General features: G+C 35.8%; 1 long non-coding RNA gene across 2 annotated transcripts; it reads right to left on the reverse strand.

The window, feature by feature from the left end:
* Nucleotides 1–1924: 1924 nt before the first annotated feature.
* LOC135599119 (uncharacterized) lies at nt 1925–20436 on the reverse strand. 2 transcript variants are annotated; one of them, XR_010481840.1, is made up of 4 exons: nt 20355–20436; nt 20184–20269; nt 2409–2557; nt 1925–2288 (listed from the first exon to the last, which is right to left on the reverse strand). It is a non-coding gene; the product is annotated as an uncharacterized LOC135599119 (long non-coding RNA). The 2 variants fall into 2 exon arrangements; XR_010481839.1 differs by lacking the exon at nt 20355–20436 and having other exon boundaries at nt 20184–20341.
* Nucleotides 20437–21023: the final 587 nt, after the last annotated feature.

Here is a 21023-nt window from a genome sequence, read left to right on the forward strand (position 1 = left end):
CGAGAGAGATGGAAGTATGTTGGGATGGGACACACGGACAAGAAGTTGATTAGTAGTGATCGAGGTCTTAGAATTTGGATCGGACGCAGATTTCTTCGGTTTGCATGCATTTATTTGTTTTTAAGTGTATAAGCAATCCGCGAGTTGTTAGCTCTAAACCAAAATAATTAAGATTAATTCATACAAAGCTCGTAAAGAATTATCTATTTTGAGTGAATCTATAAAATAAAATAAAATAATCAAAATTAATACATATTTTAACGAAGGCTTGTAAAAATTTATCTATTTTGAGTGAGCCCGAAAAAAAAGTATTAGTATGGTTCTAAATGTCGTAACAACTAAGTAAGTTATATGGGCACTCAAAAATCCTCAGGTGATATAGGGATAGTGTTAGGTTAGTATTTGAAGTAGTAGCTGGATGTTTTTACGAGTATCCAACTTGGCTGAGCTATTTCACACTCGGTATGCTGCTACTACTCGAAACTGTGGTTGGTTGCTTTCTCTAGCTAACAAGGTTGTTCTTATTGTCATTCAATTCCTTGCTTCATCTACTTTGCTACGATCATGTTGGGGAACTTTTATGTCGTGGGGCCGAGGTGTTAATATGGTTTGGTCCGATCCCTGATGTGTAAAGTTACTCATGCGAATATTTGGATGGTACAAGTATACATCGGGTTGGGTTCGAACCTTGTCTCCCGAGTGTTTTCTCCCTTAGCGAGTTGTCTGCTCTTTTATCGTCGAGTTTATGCACATAGGTTGAAGTCGGGAGGGGGATTTCCTGACTCAACCCCTCCAAAACTTAAGTTAGTGTCGAGTGAAGTTTAGGGGAGTTGAGTGCTTGAAGTTCTTCCCCCTTTGATGTTGATTAGGAGATCGACTTTTATACCTGCAAATAAAGGTCGATCATAAATGGTCCGTCAATAGTTGTCGACTGCTTGGGCAGCTAACTGGCTTACACTTACGTGCGAGCGATGACCAAACTGTACGGACTTGCGGCATGTGACGTCGTTCCGAGGTTATATTTAGGTTTGGCATGCATCTTACATTTGACAAGTTTCTAGTGCCAAACTTGTATAAATTATTGTCTTAGTCTCTGTGTACAAATAGGAGAGATTATTTCATTTGAAACTCAAACCATCAACAACTCCTAGATCGCAAACTGATATGATCATCATATGAATCTAGAATTAATATATATATATATATATAGCAAAGAGAGAATATTTAATAATATGGACATCAAAATATTAATTAAAAAATATAAGCGAATCATATTTCTTGGATATAAAAGTTATTAAGTGAATGTGGAAAAGAAAATATGCAAAAGAGAAGAATAATATATTATCCATAGGAAAAAAGACAATTTGGATCAAAGCATGGTGATCGTTTGATTTGTATCTTTGCATTTGTAGAGTATGCATGAAAACCTCATGTTCCTGTGGATCCACCGGAGACGGAGTTCAAAGCAATAGAGAAGGGTCATCACGCTTTGAATTCCAATATTCAATGGAACTTTAAGAGGTCTACTATTTGATGAAAAGAATAAAAGATAACAAACTTTATTGAAGTAACTTTAGCTTATCTGTTATCACTATTCGAGATTTTATAACTTGTATAAAAAATTCAACAGGGAGTTGAGATCATATGCATGCATTCCGCAACTCGAAAATCGTTAACAAAGAGGTATGACAAAATCGCAGAAAAATAACGTAACTTGTTGAATCTGGAACATCTTCCCTCTCACTCATCCACCCTCTATTTTCTTCAAATCATAAAGAAAAGAAAATAATTCCGCACCCAATTTTTATTGGTATTATGATTCACATCCTCAAGAGTTTACGAATATATTGAAAATATTTCAACGAGGTTTCAAGACAAACGTAAGAGAAGAAAAGGAAAGAACACACACAAAAACAATACACAATACACACAAAGCAAACTACATGCACTAATCAGTTTCATAACCATCACATTTCTCATCGTAGCATTTCTAAGGTAGGAAACACTAAAATCTGGCACCAGGATTGAGCAGTTAAACTGAATGAATCAATTTGTCTGAAGCTATAAGCATATTGTGTCTAGCAGCTAAAGTGTGTCTACAAATTAGCATAATGACCTTCCTTGAAAAATATTTCCACAGAATTTAGCAATTTATTTGTCATTTAAAGTTTTCTTCCAAGGCAGAGGTTATGCATATGGGACAGATGTTCTTGCTCAGCAACCATTTCGCGATACAGCTGGAGTGGAAAACTTGTTTGCAGTTCAATCTCCCAAGACGGTCTCTCTATCTTTCGTAGAGAAAAAAATGACAATTAACAGGAGTTCATTCCATTAACTAGAAAAAAGATTAGCTTGTCAAATATGCATCTCTCTCTCTATCTTTAGTAAATTGGTTTGGTGAACCTTACCGGTATATTGTGCAGCTATCTTGCTCATGATTATCTTCTTGTATTGGGTCAGAAGAGCAGTATACTATCTCTGTCAAGCATTCTGTGATGGCATCTTCAGACAAACCGGTGCTGACATTGCCCATCCTCTCCCCTAAAGCAAGCAGTTCCTGTACCATCATCACCAACACATAAATATATAGCAAAGTACCAATTCTATGAGAAGATAAGAAGAAATAAAAAAAAATTCAGCACCTCATAGCTCATGTTGTCTATGTCTAGTCTCATGTCATGATGCTGATCAAACAAATGCATGGGGTCTTTGATTTATCATGATTGCACCCTGTAGAAATAATCTCATCGAGAGATAAAGGTAATAACATAACAAGAAGAAAGCCTCAAATTAAATTCCTCACGTCAGGAATCCATCTAACATGGATGGGGTCTTCATTTCAGGACGACTGGAATCTGTTGTACTGATTTCTTGCTCTCCCATCCCTCTCATTACTTGGTCGTGCTAAAGAGAGTGGCCTTGAATGCACGAGAGACCCCACCCTCGTCGGCCTGACATCCTCAGATGTTGCTTCCAAAACCTAGGATGGGTAGCTTAGATTGGTCCTATTGGTCCTATAAGCTCTTCTTTGACCATAGCTATTTAGACGATACCACCAGGCATTGTGTGGAAGGACAACTATGAGCAGACACAGTCAGGTAGGCGTGGTATATCCTCCATTGGTCCACATATTGCTGTTGATGGCATGGTGTGCTATACAAGGTTTGTTTATCTCATAATTATTAGTTTGGTAAATCACACGTACTCCCATATCAGAAAAATCAAGTTTGTTATCTCCTATTGAAACTATAAATAAGGGTATGAGCTTTGAAGCTAGATGCACCATAAGAAAAATCTAATTATTTGCTTTAAGTTTACTTACTATTAAGTCCACACTTAGTTAAAATAGTTTGGATTTATAGTTTGAGTTTTTCTTATTTAGTAGTCTCAAGTTCTTGGGGCCAGCTCTAATAAACTGGTATCAAAGTCTGGTTTCGGGATCTTTTAGCAACGATGATAATAACAAAGATCGTTATGGAGAAATTCGATAGAAATGTCAACTTCGGCTTGTGCCAACTCAAGATGGAGGCCATTCTGGTTCAAGACGGAGTTGATTTGACTACGACTAAGAGCATGTGGGACAAGCTTAAAGCCTTGTATATGTTTCGGATGACTAAAGGTACATCTATACTCTCACATCTTGATAAATTTGATTCCTTAGTTATGGATTTGGAGAATATAGATGTGAAAATTGATGACGAGGATAAGGCCATATTACTTTTGTGTTTTCTTCCCCAATCCTTTAAGTATTTCTGTGATACTATGATTTATGGAAAAGAAACAATTTCGTATCAGGAAATTAAATCTACACTAAAATCTAAGGAGCAAATAGACAGGGATATCACTATGGAAAGTAGAGGGAATCAGGCTGAGGGTCTGATTGTCAGGGGTAGAACGGATAAAAGAGAATTTGATAGTAGTAGATTTAAATCCAGACATAGAAATTTAGAGTACAGATGTTGTCATAAAATGAGACACATTAAGGATGATTACTTTAAATTAAAAAATAAATTAAAGCAAAAGGGAAAAATAGTTGAGAAAACTACTGAGTCCGCTGAAGCTAGTGTAGCAGCTGATGAGAATGTTGAAAATATTTTCTTTGTTACTGATGACAGGACGAGGTCTAAAAATGAATGGATTTTAGATTCGGGTTGTTCTTATCACATATGTCCCAATAGAAATTTGTTTTCTACATATGAATCTTGTAATAGTGGAATTGTTTTGATGGGCAATAATGCCGCGTGTGATGTTGTTGGTAGAGGCACAATCCGAATTAAAATACATGATGGTATTGTGAGGACGCTCACTAATGTTAGACATATTCCTGATTTAAAAAAAATCTCATCTCTTTAGGCACCCTAGAGGCTCTTGGGTATAAATACGCAGCTAAAGGTGGAGTTATGAAAGTTTCTAGAAGTGTCATTGTTGTTATGAAAGCTTGTAGGTCTAGTAGCTTGTATATTTTGTAGGGAACTACTGTCATAGGCTCGGTTGCAGTCTCGTCATCATCATTGTCTGATTTTGATATCACCAAATTATGGCATATACATTTGGGTCATATGAGCGAAAAAGGTTTGAGCATATTGAGCAAAAGGGGTCTTCTTTGTAGACAGAGTACTGGGCCACTGGATTTCTGTGAACACTGCATTTTTGGAAAGCAGAAAAGAGTCCGCTTCAATTCTTTGGCAGTTCACAAAACGAAAGGTACTCTTGACTATATTCATTCAGACCTTAGGGGTCCAGCTCGTGTTCAATCTAAAGGTAGTGCTAGGTATATGTAGACTTTCATTGATGATTATTCCAGGAAAGTTTGGATTTATTTTCTGAAGCATAAAAATGATGTTTTTCTAACCTTTAAATAATGGAAGGCTTTGATTGAGAAGCAAACAGGTAAACAATTTAAGCAGCTTCGAATAGATAATAGCATGAAATTTTATGAAGGTGACTTTGATGAATTTTGTAAAAATAAAGAAATTGTTTGGCATCGCACTGTTAGGATGATGCCTCAACAAAATGGTGTGGCCGAACGTATGAACAGAACACTCTTGGAGAGAACAAGGTGTATGATCTCAAATGTAGGGTTGACAAAGGACTTTTGAGCAGAGAAGATTAATATGACCTGTTACGTTATCAACCGCGCTCCTTCTACAGCACTTAATTTTAAAACTCTGGAGGAAGTTTGGTCAGGTACACCTGCTGATTACTCTGATTTTAAAATTTTTGGATGTCCAGCATACATGCATGTAAATGAAGGAAAATTAGAGCCTCGAGCTAAAAAGTACATTTTCCTTGGGTATGCTTCTAGGGTGAAAGGATACAGATTATGATATTCTGATCCCAAATCCCCAAAATTTGTAATTAGTAGAGATGTTACTTTTGATGAATTGTCTATGTTATCTTCCAAAGAGGAATCTATTAGTAGTACAAATGATAGTGCGCAAAAATAGGTGAAGCTTTAGATTGGTAGTTCTAATTCTTTTTAGTCGAACTCTTCTACTCAAAGAATGCTAATAGATGGTCCTGAGTCTACTGACGAAGATTATCTAGAGGAAGAGCAATATTCCATAGCCAAGGATAGACCACGGAAAGATATTCGACCACCACAAAGATATACAAATTTGGTTGCATATGCTTTGTCTGTTGTAGAAGAAACAAGTAAAGTTGGCGAGCCTTGTGATAATTCCGCTAAGTGGTTGATTGTGATAAATGAAGAAATAGAATCTCTCTATCAAAATAGAACTTGAGATCTTGTGAAGTCGCCTTCGGGTAAGAAAATTGTTGGATACAAATGAGTCTTCAAAAGGAAGAAAGGTATTCCAGGGGTTGAAGATGCAAGGTACAAAGCACGATTGGTTGCAAACGACTATAGTCAGGTACATGGTGTTGATTTTAATGACGTATTTTCACCTATTGTTAAACATAGCTCTATTCGTGTTTTGCTTGGTTTAGTTGCCATATATGATTTGGAATTGGAGCAACTTGATGTCAAGACAACTTTCTTATATGAACTTGAAAAACAAATTTACATGGAGCAGCCTCATGGATTTGAAGTTGACGATAAGGAAGATCATGTTTGTTTATTAAAGAAATCCTTATACGGATTGAAGCAGTCTCCAAGACAGTGGTATAAGAGGTTTGATTCTTTTATATTGAGTCGTGGTTACATGAGGAGCATGTATGATAGCTGTGTCTACTTTCGGAAGTTAACTGATGGCTCTTTTGTATATTTATTGCTTTATGTTGATGACATGCTTATTGCAGCTAAGAATTTGTTAGAAATTCACACTTTGAAAATGCAGTTGAGTAGTGAATTTGAAATGAAATATTTGGAAGCAGCTAAGAAAATTCTTGGCATGAAGATCAAAAGAGAACGAGGAGTTGGAAAATTATTTCTGACCCAAAAAAATTACCTCAAGAAAGTCTTGGAGAGGTTTGGCATGAAAGGCGCTAAGCTAGTGAGTACTCCTCTTGCTAGCCATTTTCGGCTATCTGCTGCTCAATCACCACAGTCAGTTGAAGAGGAAGAATATATGGTACAAGTTCCATATTCCAGTGCCATCGACAGTATTATGTATGCAATGGTTTGTACTCGTCCAGATATTTCACAAGCAGTCAGTGTGGTTAGCAGATATATGTCTCGCCCGGGTAAAACACATTGGCAGGCTGTAAAGTGGATTCTCAGATACTTGCAAGGGACTTTCAGATGCTTGTTTGGAGTTTGAAAAAAATCGTGACACTTTGGTTGGTTTCATCGACTTTGATTATGCTGCGGATCTTGATAAACAAAGATCTTTGACAGGCTATGTTTTTTGCGTTGGCGGTTGTGCAGTTAGTTAGAAAGCTTCCTTACAACCTATCGTGGCTTTATCTACTATAGAGGCAAAATATATGGAGTGACTGAGGCAATCAAAGAAGTTTTATTGTTAAGAGGTTTGTTCGACGAATTATGTCTGCATCAAGGTGTTACTACAATTTACTATGATAGTCAAAGTGCTATTCATTTGACTAAAGACCAGATGTATCATGAGAGGACGAAACACATCGATGTGAAGTTTCATTTTATTCGGGATATCATTGCTGAGGGAAAGATCCTTGTTCAGAAAATTCATACGAAGGATAATCCAGCTGATATGCTTACGAAGCCTCTTCCGATTTATAAGTTCAAGAAGTGCTTAGACTTGGTTAGTGTTCATTATTGGTGATTGCCTGTTGGGGCTTTTGTGAAGAAGGTGGAGCAAGTTTTATTAATTGTTAATATTGGGACATAAGGCAGAGATTTGTTAGTTTGGCAAGTCACACATAGTCCCACATCAGAAAAATCAAGCTTGTTATCTCCTATTGGAACTATAAATAAGGGCCTGAGCTTTGAAGCTAAATACAAAAACCTAATTGTTTGCTTTAGGTTTACTTACTATTGAGTCCGCACTTAGTTTAAATAGTTTAGACTTATAGTTTGAGTTTTTCTTGTTTAGTAATCTCAAATGTTTTATGGTCTAAGAATATTTTTGTAAGGCATTTATAATTATCCTTTTTATAATAGTGATTTCTCCTCCTTCGTTCGTGGATGTAGATAGATTGACCGATAGATTGACCGAATCACGTAAATCTAATTTCCTTGTCTCTTTTTGTTTTTTTTGCTTATCTCGTTCGTGGATGTAGGTTGTCAAATTACCCTTTGGTAAATTTTTTAGGACCAGCTCTAACAATAATTTATGAAGCCTCTCTCAGCGGTTTCGAGAACCCAATAGAAGTACAAGTTAGTTTAAGCACAACTCCAAAAAGAGACAACAAACACACAGATGAGCAATTATGCAACAGCAAGTTACATTAACCTGAAGAAAAAGCCCTTGTATTAGGATTCACAGATATGGGATTATTGCTCCACTTCTCTACCATGTCAGCACCTTTGCTGATGAAAGAAAATACCGAGTCAAGATGCCACTTGAGTGGATCCCAAATGAGATGTTGTTCAGCTGAATGACATTGTCATGCCAACTTCTAACATTTCTCTGAAATGCTTCCTCAGAAATTGATGCACTATCACTCATATAATTATGGACAAAACAGACAGGATCCCAAGGCTGGCACTGAGGATTTAACATTGATAATTTCCAATTGAAGTGGTGAGACTGGAAGAACTTTCCCCACTGTAATATCCATTTCTATTCCCTCTGTCAGCAAGCATGGAATTCATAGTGTTTTTCCTTTTGCAAGTTGCTCTCTCATGATCCATCAGTTGATTGACATTACTCCCCACAACCCTCAAATTAAATTGGTTATAGAATAAATCCATGTTGGGCAAAATTCAGAGGAACTCAAAAAATACTGCCACCAGTTGGAAGATGCATGGAAGGATCATAATATGTTCCTGTATTAGCTGCCATATATCTTGGAGACTCTGAACTAAAATTGGTGAATTGAAGACCATTTGATCTCAAACTAGGGTTGAAATAGGCAAGAGAATTCGCCCCATTAGCTATTGTCTGCTGGAAACATGAAAGATCCTTTTCCTGGAACTAAAACTGGAGTATTTCATTGTTTCATTTGTTTCAGAATTTAAAAATATGAACTAATGATGCTTGAAATTGTGTAATTACCCAAGTTCGATTTATGATCATTTTGTATATGATTCCAAATTTGCTGATGATGCATTTCAAACCATTGAGTTTGAGTTTGACTAGCCAATGGTCTATGCTCCATATTAGCTATGTGCTTCACATCACAAGTAGAATAAACAATGCAAAACAGAAGTAGTAACTGTTCGTGAGACAAGAAAAGCGTGCGTAAGAATACAGTATTCAAAACTTGGATACTTCATAAAAGGAATATTTAGGTAGTTAATTGCCAAATCCCAAAATTAAGAACACAAACTATCCAGAAATCTATGTACTAAAAATTACTGGTATGCAAGAATTAGTTAAAAATCCAACCAGAGAAGGGCAGATAGACACATGTTCCATGTATTTCAAATCTTGTTTAACGGCCAGAGCATAAAACTTCTAAGGGAAACAAAATATTTCTGATGGCCATAAATGCATATTAAGACATGACAAGTAAGAAATTTATTAAAAATATTCAGAATAACCATTGCTTCATCCAAAACCATGCTCCTAGATTTGCATAAGATACATTCCTTCAGTAGTCCTCACTGACATTTTCTGTCAGCAGTAATTCCATGAAACAAAGAGAAAGAGGAGCCGAATATGAAGGGACCAAGATGTAAAAGAAAAGAAGAAAGGAGTGTATGTAAAAGAATGAAAGAAGAAAAAACACTTGCTAGCCATGCAAATCAAAATTGAACCGACTATTAAGTAATTTAACTATGCAGCATTTATGAGCTAATTTCAATTAGAAAAAAGATAAAAAGTGTAATATTGTAATTTTGTAAAATTTAGATGGTCTAATTGAACTTGAGAACTTTCCTCACAACTGACCCAAATAAGATGTAACTTTTGCAATTCAGATAATTAAACTAGTTACCTTCAAATTCCAACAAAAACAAAAAAATGGAGATTGATCATAGAAACTGACAGATAATAAGAATTTACTCTTGAACAACATCATTTTTTCCTAAAACTGGTAACTCCACCAATTAGACTTCACAATTTTAGGCAATTAAAGCTATGCACAATTGGAATGCTAAACTCATTAAAATGTCACTTTTAGCACCCTTATTATAATGATGCACATCACCATCGATGAGTTACAATTTGTCCAGATAATGACATGTATCCTGATGAATCACAACATATTAATCATGTATGGAGCATCATAGTAAAGCTCAAAGGTTAGTCAAAGGTACAAAAGAGCATCAAGAAGTGCTGACAACCTATGGGGTTAAGCAGGAACCAAAGATGAATTAATGAAATGTTTAGAGATATTGAAATCAAATGAAAGCACAAGTGTGCCAATTCAAAGATGACTTGAGTATGCCATCATCATAATTTTATGTAATTGTTTTCAATGTTAAATTATCATGAAATACACACACTACATAGAACTTATATCAAAATGTCCCAAGTTACTACAGTTATAAAGGATTTAAAAAGAGAACAAAAAATCTGACTATATAATGCCCTGATGTTAAACTCTCCAAAAACAATGGAGGATCTACCGTGATCCTTAACCTAAGCCCGAAAGGGATTTAGAGACAGCACCACCAACATTATCTGATGGCTATGCCAATACATTAAAAACCCTCAAGCTTCTAACTTCTATGAATAATCTAATTCATCATCTCTTAGATTGTCAAGATCTTACTAAGTTATTATCAGATTTTGATATGAGAGCTATCCAGCATACTATTGGTGAAATGCTAGTCTATGTTGTATCCAGACTACACTTAACACAGAAGATTTGGGGCACAAAGGTGGGACTGTGCTAGTCAGCTTGCAGCCTTGCACAATGGGCTAGTACCACCTTAGGTTGGGCCAATTGAACTGCAGCTTATTGAGGGCTAAATATCTGCAACTTTGATAGTTCCACATGAAATCGTCTCGTCTAGAAGGGACCTCATGTGTGCGAGTGGCAACCATAAAATGAAACCATGGTATGCAATTTCGAATGGTACCGCCCGGTACGGGCGGTATGTACCGATCCGACAGCATACCGGTACGCGGACTGCCCGTTACCGGACGGACCGTACTACAGTGCTACAGTAATACAGTGTAACAGTACTACAGTGCTATAGTGTTACACTGTAGCAGTGCTACAATAAGAGGAAATCGCTCCGTAAGCCCTAGTGTACCATTCGGTACACCCTGATGTACCGCTCGGTACGCCAGTACCGTACCATACCGAGTCAACCTCGAAACACCGGTTCGATACGGTATTACATACCTTGAATGAAACATTCTGTTTTATTCGAATCCAATTGTTTGTAGCCACTTCCTATATTCAGCTATTCAGGTGGTATTTACTAATGCTTTGTTATAAATTAATGATTTCATTATAACTTTTGATGCATGATATTGAAGATATGTAAGTCTACTGTCAAAAAAAATCATGTACATAACTTTATAGTAATCCTTTGATGTTGTATCATATTATTATGTCAATTATTTTTTTATTTTTTACATTTAGTGTTTTTTGATAGAGATAGTTATCTTGAATCCACCCTATCATATTTGATAGAGATACTGATCCTAATTTTCTAGAACTTGATAAGACCCAACTTTAAATGTCAATATTCACTAGACAATCCTATTATTTCTAAAAAGCAAGAAAAAAGAAGGATTTAAATACAGATCCCAGACCAGTTCCAATAATAACGTATTAGACTGGTACAAAACTGGTAGGCGGTACACACCAATATGTACCACATCTAGCAAGTTTTCAATTTCACTTGGACCAGTCTATACCTAACGGAATTTTCTGGTCCAAACGTTACTGAGAAGCAGGCCATGGCATTTCAGGTAATGCAATTTAGTCTCCCTTTTTTTAATCATAGGGCTGCTTGTAGTTAAAATAATTGAGTTTGGTTTTAGGACTCACGACCGAGCCTATCTCCCCTCCACATCATCCCTCACTCATCATTTCTTTCCACCTGTTGTACATTGTGTGTCGCATGCATCTAGTACTTCTTTTCTTCACCTCCTTTTCCTCCTTCCTTCTCCTCCTCCTCCTCCTTCTCTCTCTCTCTCTCTCTCTCTCTCTCTCTCTCCCAACAGTTGGTATGAAATACTACATGTTGGTATGATGGAACGGACCAAACCCATACCAATCTGGCCACGGACCCTGATATTAAAGACTGATATCTAGTATGAAGAACAAAAAAAATTCGAAATATATATTATTATATTGGCATCAAGTTGATATTTGTATGATAACAGGTAGTATAACAACTTGTACTACCCCATGCCATTGAACAAAAAAAACATAATTCAAGATTGAATGGGTATTATAATGGTATCTGTACAGTTTTCTATTGGTAATTGGTCCAACTAATAAACAGTATTGGTCTAAGCAATATTTGAATCCATGGGAGAAACAACTCCAAATGCAAATGACCTGCAACCCAACTAAAGAAATATTCTCAAGCGGCAAATTACTCTATAACAAATACTATGTTCAGACAGCTTAGCACCCGGTGGCAACCACCGGCATGCAGAATTTGAACAACCATCTCCTTAGGATTCTCATGATAAAAGAGATTTGATCTTCTTTTGCCAAGGAAATTTGTACACAAGTTGAGTCATAACCTACAGTCTTCAAATACTAACATTTACTTTATTTCCACTGGATATGACATTTCAAATCACAAATAATCCATAATCAAAATAGTTGAAACTATAGTTCTAAATATCACCCAGACGGGTCTGTAGCGGGCAGTATTTATTGGTTCAAACTCCAAAGATGAACCAACATACAAACCAGCCCTTTTTGGGTCATTTCAGAATTTTTTTTCTTAAGGTTTAGATCTCTCTTTTGCCTCACCTTCCTAGTTACACCCATTGTCCACTGCCCATGGCCTGCTGCTCGGGATGAACTTCGCACGCCTGCCTAGTATTTTTCTCCTCTTCCTTCTCTACCTCTTCTCCTACTCTCAATCAGGATTGGTAGGTAGTATTTTTTTATTTTCTTATTTTCTTATCTTCTAACCTTGTTTCTAACATCAATAAGAAAATTCTATTGGTAGATAGTATAGGGTTTTAAGGTTAGAAACAAGGAAGGCGGTAGGTAGTATGCCTGAAAATCAGGATTGGTAGGTAGTATTTTTTATTTTCTTATTTTCATTCGGTATTGCCTTCCTTGTTTCTAACCTTAAAACCCTATCCTAACTTTTTTTTTTCAGGCATTTTCGGAGGGTTTTACACCCTAAATTAGGTGTACCGCTCAGTACGCTTGGCGTACTGAGCCAGCCTCGAAATATCGGTACGGTACGGTATTGCAGACCTTGGTTAGAAATAAATATAGTAATAGTATAAGTTTAACAAAATCAATGTAAATTAGGTAAGAACAGTATCACATATCTTTTTCGGGCTTTGAGAAAGTCTTGTTCAAGGTTCATATTTCAGTCCGTTATGGATTGTCCTTCTGTAAATATTAAAATATCTACAGAAAAATCATTTGAATTGTTAGACTATTTTGTTACAATATAAACTCTAAAATTCAAATGAATTAAATAATCATATATGTAGATATACCTGATTGTTGATTCTACCACCAAAATGAATGACGGGCCTCCACGGGTGATGGATCGGGATCCTCGATCCTATACATCTGCATATCAATATGATATGTTTGTTGGACCCAATCATGAAATTGATCCCATGACATAGTGTATTGATACACTGTATGTCATTGATGCATCAATGTGGTGCTGATCGTCATGAATCATATTTGTCCGAGGCAGCTCTTGAGGCATATATTGGTGAATGTCAAAGCTTCTACTTTCGCTACTGATCTGCTGCTCTGTATCATACTGTTGCTCAGAGAAGGATGACCAACTATCACCATACTGTTGTTGCCCGTATGATTCTCCATAATACGATGGAGCACTGTAGCACTGTTACAGTGCGGTAATGGTCAATTTGACCGATGGAGCACTGTAGCACTGTTACAGTACGGTAACGATCGATTTCGACTGTTACAGTGCGGTAACAGTTGATTTTGACCGTTATCGAGTTGTGTCGGGCGGTAACGGTTGAAATTTCGACCGTTACCACCCGATATTACTCTGTATCGTTCGATACGGGGCGCTTATAACCGTTTTGCCCGGTTGTGGGCGGTTAGCGTACCTATATGCTGTCAGACCGGTACGTACCGCCCGTACCGGGCGGCATCATTCGGTATTGCCTACCTTGGATGAATGTGTGGAGTTACCAATAGAGATAGAAAAAAAAAATTATTCATGAATAACTAGAAATCACTTCGATAAAGAATAAGATGAGAAAAAGTCATTTAAGATGATATGGGCATCTACTTAGGAGACCTCTGGATGTAGTGGTCAAAAGATATAAAATAATTAATATTAATAGTACGAACATAAGTAGAGAAAGATCTAAAAATACTTTAATAGAAACTATAAATAAAGATTTAGGTACTCTAAACTTAACTAAGTATATGAGCTTTTATAAATCTCAATGGTGGTAAAAGATTCATGTAGCCGATTCCAAATTATTGGGACTTACGGCTTTATTGTTGTTGTTGTTGTATTATAGTTTTCTAAAAACATATGGATTCATACTCCATATATAACTAAATATCACATTGCAGTCATAATATACTCAAGAACTAAAAACAGAAGCATACTTAAACAATGACAAGATGCTGAGTTTCTCTTGCTGCCATAAACACTTTTCCAAATTGCAAATTTATAACTATCTATTATATCATTGAATTGACATTGAAGTATAGATGATAGAAAATTAAGCATGAAGCACAGCTATCCATTCCTTGGAAATCTTACAAACGAATAATGCTTATAATAATTGTAACTTCAACTAAAGGAAACAGGATGCTATCTAACAAGAAAATGTATTAAAAAAGATAACTTATTAAGTGGCTTCATATGCACAATTTACTTATTCTGCATTCTCTTAACAAAATTATTCCACTTTATTAAAGGAGCCAATGATACCAAGCTACGCATCAAGGAATGAACATGAAATGGAGTATGGATTAATCATCAGAAGTGAAAAAACATCATGAGAATTATAAAACACAAAAGAAATCATGAGTGATGTATCAAAATACATCTGATTCGAACTCACAAAAAGCCAACAAGATTAGCAGCTTTTATTGCAAAGAAGTATAAGTATTAGGAGAGCAATTTACATATTTATATATTGTACAAGAAGTCAGTCAGCATAGTAAACACCTAATAATTATTTCAGTCTTCTTATATTACTTACAAAATCAATTTCCTGGCAGCTTTTGAAGTAGGAAAAAGTCACAAAAGAGTCTAGGCAGATCTATTAAGTTATGATAAATAGAAGAAACAGATTAAATACTTCTGTACCATTCATACACTATGCATCTTGCAGTATTGTTTTAAACACTTTAAAATAAGTATCGACAAATAAAAATGTATAGAATACAATTCCAATTATAGGCAGAAAACAAACAATTATTCAAAGCCTTCAAAACACAAAAAATATTCAACTGAACCATCCTCATCATACTTATTCACAGCTTTACCTCTTTTATTCTGAAGCCCCAGCAAGAATGAATTTTTCAATAATTTTAGCACATTTCTTCTCTCAGATTATATAAATTATGAAGACAGACTCTTATGAAAGCCACCAAAAGATTTATACCACATCTAAGAGGTATTCATTATCTCTGTAGCTTTCCAAAATAAGATCCTGGAACTGTGCAGGGGCATATATTGCCCCAAAGATATTCCTAAGACTCATATATCACTTCACCCTAATGATGCCTATTCCAACCAAACAAAATATTAGCCAGATTGTTTCATCTTACTTTTGCAGCACCTATTGCACCATAATATTTGGATTGAACTCCTTATTCTAGTATGGTAAAGATGTAAAAGGCCATTATATCATAAATGCAAGCATGTCATATGAATTACGAAGTGTGCCACTCAGATCAAAGAAAACAGAAGAAGGATCTACGCACCTTCAGACTGAGCTACTATGGCATACTGAAGAGTAACAAAAGGCATGGCCAACAATATCACTTTCTATTGCCAGTGCTGTCTAGACTACATTTTCTCTTCATGTCTGGCAGATCTTGTTCAACTTGTGATATGCCTCAAAGATCAATGCCTAAGAACCTGTCTCAGCATTTAAGCAACAGTGCAGTGGATGATGGCATCAACTTTGCACAAATGATTTGGTATATCCAACAAGAAACCTTCTTTTAATTTTTCAAAGAAGAGCTTCTTTGTCAATCTGATGCTTCAACACAATGCTAAACTGCTTTGCTTATATCAGCATACTTCTATTACAAACCTCAATTACATTATCCATAACTCATCTTTACGAAAAGAAGGGAACATTGAATAGTAATTGTTGACAAGTAAAGACTGCCTTTTATATAGAGACAGTTTAGCAATGATGCTTCAACACAATGCTAAACTGCTTTGCTTCTATTAGCATACTTCTATTACAAACTTCAATTACATTATCCATAACTCATCTTTCAAAGGAAGGTAAGATTAAATAGTAACTGTTGACAAGTAAAGACTGCCTTTTATATAGAGACAGCTTAACCACAATGACTGAAAACAGCATAATCAATCCTTAGAGAAGGGTTCGTGGTATCATGGTATACGGCCCGGTACGAGTGGTGCATACCAATCAGATAGGGGACCAATACTTGGACCATCTTGTACCAGGTGGTATATACTAACAGGCTCTATAATGCTCTAAACAGGCATATACCACTTGGTAATGGTCGAAATCCGACCATTAACGATGGACGGCTTATATCTGACCCTTTCCAACAGTCAACTCCATTTGAAAGTGTTTTTAAACCCTTTCCTCCCCCTCTTGCACCCCCTTTCACTCTCTTAAACTTATACTCTCTTAATCTCTTTCTCACTCACTTTTCTCTTAAAACTTTACAAAGCTGCAATTTGTGGATTAGATCTTAGGAGGCTAATTAGGAAGAGTTAACACCCAAGTTAGAGGAAGCACTCTCTAATCAAAGGCATGCAGACAACCTCTCAATCGCATTCAGCAACCTACTTAATCCAGAGACATGATAGCGACATGGACAACAATGCCTCGACCGATATTGGCGATACCATCAGGGAGTTGATGATCCTATCTACATAGCTCGAGGGTGGTGCATGGATCGAGGAGCAGTATTTTACGTATTGTCACGAACGATCATCGCGCACCTGCAACTACTTCATTCAACGAACCGTTCGTCGCTTTTGCATGCTTGTACAGATATATAGCAGTATGTTTTGCCTTGGTTTTGTATGTTTTTTTTGCTTGAAAAATATAAGCAACAATAGTTCGTAGCGCTGCAGTGCGACTGCTCACCGTGCCGAGCCAAACTGCCCCAAAATGGCTCCATTTTCGCGTGTCACGGTCTGTTTTTTGTAGACCACATGCTCACACGAAACATCAATCATCTCAGCACCATGGAACCCCTACGGTGGCACCAGGGGGGATGGGGCTTAGGGGTAGTGATATGAATGAGCAAGTTAATTTTAATTCTGTTAACGACCCTTTAACTATTCATGGAGGACCAATGACAAGAGCTAAAGCTAAAAGGATGAAAGAAGCCTTGACTTGTTTATTGGAAGGCATTTGGAAGGAGCAAGCTGGTCAAAACTTGGTCAAGGTTATATGGATATAAGAAGAGCCTAAAATAGTCAGCCTGATTCAAATAAGTCCACATCGTGAAGAGAAAGTCTAGCCTTGAAAGAAGGATGAATTTTTAGCCCATTTTGAAGAATAAAAGTCATTCAGCCATATTGGACCATATTAGGAATTGTGGGCTTATTCATGAATAATCATTCAAATCAATTCAAGACAGATTCATGAGTAATCTACATTCATACATTAGGAATATGAATATTATTTAATGGATTCATTCCCTTTGTGCATGGCCTTTGTACTATATAAACAAGGCTGACTCCCTTTGTAAGAAATAAAATTCAGAAGTGTATTCAACTTTCAACACCGATGAGTGTTTTGTTTTTAAGTTCTTGCATGAATTTTGGAACTTATCAAGCTTTTCTGCTTGTGGAGTTCAAAACACAAAAATCTATGTTTTTCCTTTCAACTTATCAAGCTTCTTAGTTTGTGAAGTTTTAAGGGAATCAAAATGTTGTTCTAATTACTTTATCAAATTTTCATTGATAAAGTAATTAGAATAGTTTCCCTAACTTCAATCTTGAACGATCCATCTTGTTTCAATTCGTTGGAGAGGGTCAATTTACATTCTATATGTATCATAGCTCTTTAGTTATCGGGGTGTATGGTTGCTCTAATATCAAATGATGGAAATCATTAACTTAGCAACCATACACCCCGATAGCTAAATAGCTATAATACATATGGAGTGTAAATTAACTCCCTCCAACGAATTGAAACAAGACAGATCGTTCAAGATTGAAGTTAGGGAAACTATTCTAATCACTTTATCAATGAAAATTTGATGAAGTAATTATAACAGCACTTTGATTCCCTTAAAATGCCACAAACTAAGAAGCTTGATAAGTTAAAAGGAAAAACAAAATTTTTTGGGTTTTGAATGCCACAAGTAGAAAAGCTTGATAAGTTCCAAAATTCATGCAAGAACTTAAAAACAAAACACTCATCGGTGTTGAAAGTTGAATACACTTCTGAATTTTATTTCTTACAAAGGGAGTTAACCTTGTTTATATAGTACAAAGGCCATGCACAAAGGGAATGAATCCATTAAATACATTAAATAATATTCATATTCCTAATGTATGAATGTAGATTACTCATGAATCTGCTTTGAATTGATTTGAATGATTATTCATGAATAAGCCCACAATTCCTAATATGGTCCAATATGGCTGAATGACTTTTATTCTTCAAAATGGGCTAAAAATTCATCCTTCTTTCAAGGCTAGACTTTCTCTTCACGATGCGGAGTTATTTGAATCAGGTTGACTATTTTAGGCTCTTCTTATATCTATAGAACCTTGACCAAATTTTGACCAGCTTGCTCCTTCCAAATGCCTTCCAATAAACAAGTTAAGGCTTCTTTCATCATTTTATCTTTATTTCTTGTCATTGGTCCTCCATAAATAGTTAAAGGGTCTTTGACAGAATTATAATCAACTTGCTCATTCATATCAAGTAGTATCGGGGGTTGAACAATCTTCACAAGTTCGCACGTTAACTTGACGGGAACTTGCCTTCGTGCCCAACACCCGGTGAGCAGTTGTTAGCAGACTTACAACTGTTCGTTCTACCTTCTAAAGTCCTTGTTTTTTCCTTCCTCTCTTTTCTTCCTTGCACTCAAGGTGCTCACTAAATTGCTTGTAAAGCTTCCCTCTTCGCGAGATGTCGACACTTGTTTGTCGCTCGTTTTCAAACTAATCAACCTTTTGTTTCACAGGTCCTTCGGGACCTGTATGAGGTTGCAACTAGGTTGACCCTTTGGAGACGCATATGTCGCAAGGGCGCCTCATGACTTAGGCAATCCTAGCTAAGTCCGAGGAGTTGGCGCAAGGGTGCTTCACGATTTAGGCAACTCCAGCTACGTCTGTGACTTTGCCGCAAGAGTGCCTCATGACTTAGGCAATTTTAGCTAAGTTCGTGACAGTATACCACCCAATATTTAGATCATAAAACTCGACGTGATGGTTAGTCATTCTTTTATATTGGATTTGCCATGTTGATATTTGTTGCAAAAAGTAAAGATCTAAATAAGCCAGAAGTGAAAATTTATTGAATTATTTTGATTTTATTGGATATGGTAAGAAAGGATTACAGGAAGTAGTGAGACAGAGAAATTGACTAACTCAGAGAGACAAGCCTAATGGACAAAATACCTAGGTTTTTTACTATTGAAAACATCAAAATAGTCAGATCAATGTTGCTTAGTTGCTAATGATTCTCTAAGATGCATAAATAACAAAAATACAATACAGATGTAGATGCTAATAATTATTGACTTTTGCTATTACATGCTGGAGATCAGCATTACACACAAGTAGCAGATTATTCAGAAAATTATAATACTAATCCAAGAAAATGGTTTAGTTCCCAGAAATCGAAAAGTTAAATATAAACTTGTTAAAACTAACATGTTCAGCATTCTTCGACTTATCAGTAGAAAATGTTTTCCTTGGATTCAACTACTCCATTTACTATCTGGCATCCAAAAATATAAATTCCCTTGCCTGAAGATAAAGAGACAGATAAGGCTCTAGCATCATATAAGAGCCAAGGGTTGAAGTGGATTGGAAGGCTTTTATGAGACAAAATTAGCCTTTTCCATTCCATAAGTGGATTGGGAGGTTTGCATAAAAGCAACATCCAGAAAAACTACCGGCAAAGGTCATCCAAACAAGTTATGATAAAAGTCTTGTAGCATAGAAATGTGCAAAATCTTATCAATGTTCTTAAGTATGCAGCACAGCAGCATATAAATGCACATAAGTTTCATGATCATTGGACGAATTTTACCTTACAAACACAGATTTATACAAGAGATTAGCAACAATACTCGATACAATAAATATCAATATTTCAAGGGAAAAAAGATGAAGGCAAATTTACCGGTGGCAAAATCGGGAGAGATGGGTAAAGCAGGACCGATTTGATCTCGATTTCCATGCGCGCACGACGACAAATCGAAGACCAACCTTTACAATTTGAAGCAAGGGCTGTTAGGGCATGAGAAGTTTTGATCAAAAGTAGAAGGTAAAAGAGGGATTGCAAAGGAAATACCAATACGAGGACTAGTATAACACGCAAGCTTTCTTTCATGCCGTTTAAGATGTCATGATGACTTCGTATCCATATTTCTCACACACACACACACACACACACATATATATATATATATATATATATATATATATATATATATATATATATATATATATATATATATATATATATATATATATATATATATATATATATATATATATATATATATATATATATATATATATATATATATATATATATATATACCTTTAGAATGTTTTGAAATTGAATTATTATTATATACATATTCCTCCAAATAACATCGTCAAATTTAAATTTTAATAATTATTATGAGAAAAATGACATCGATGTGATTGTCACCTCATGTGGAAGATGATATATTAGCATCGTCTCACCGTCATAATACCACCACATATGATACGGTAGCCTTTTATCACCACCATATAGGTGTTATGTCGATGTCATATGGATATCATATCATAAGTGATTATCACATCAACATCAAAATGATCAACACATTAGTGATGGGTAATAATCATGTAGGTAGCATGTGTTTATCATGATTATTGACACATATCTAATATGTGATCAGCACATAATCGATATATGATGGATATATGATTGACACTGCAACAATTATCCACCATAATAGGTTCAAACAAT

Source organism: Musa acuminata, chromosome BXJ2-1, assembly GCF_036884655.1.
Source record: "Musa acuminata AAA Group cultivar baxijiao chromosome BXJ2-1, Cavendish_Baxijiao_AAA, whole genome shotgun sequence".
Classification (NCBI taxonomy): Eukaryota; Viridiplantae; Streptophyta; class Magnoliopsida; order Zingiberales; family Musaceae; genus Musa; species Musa acuminata.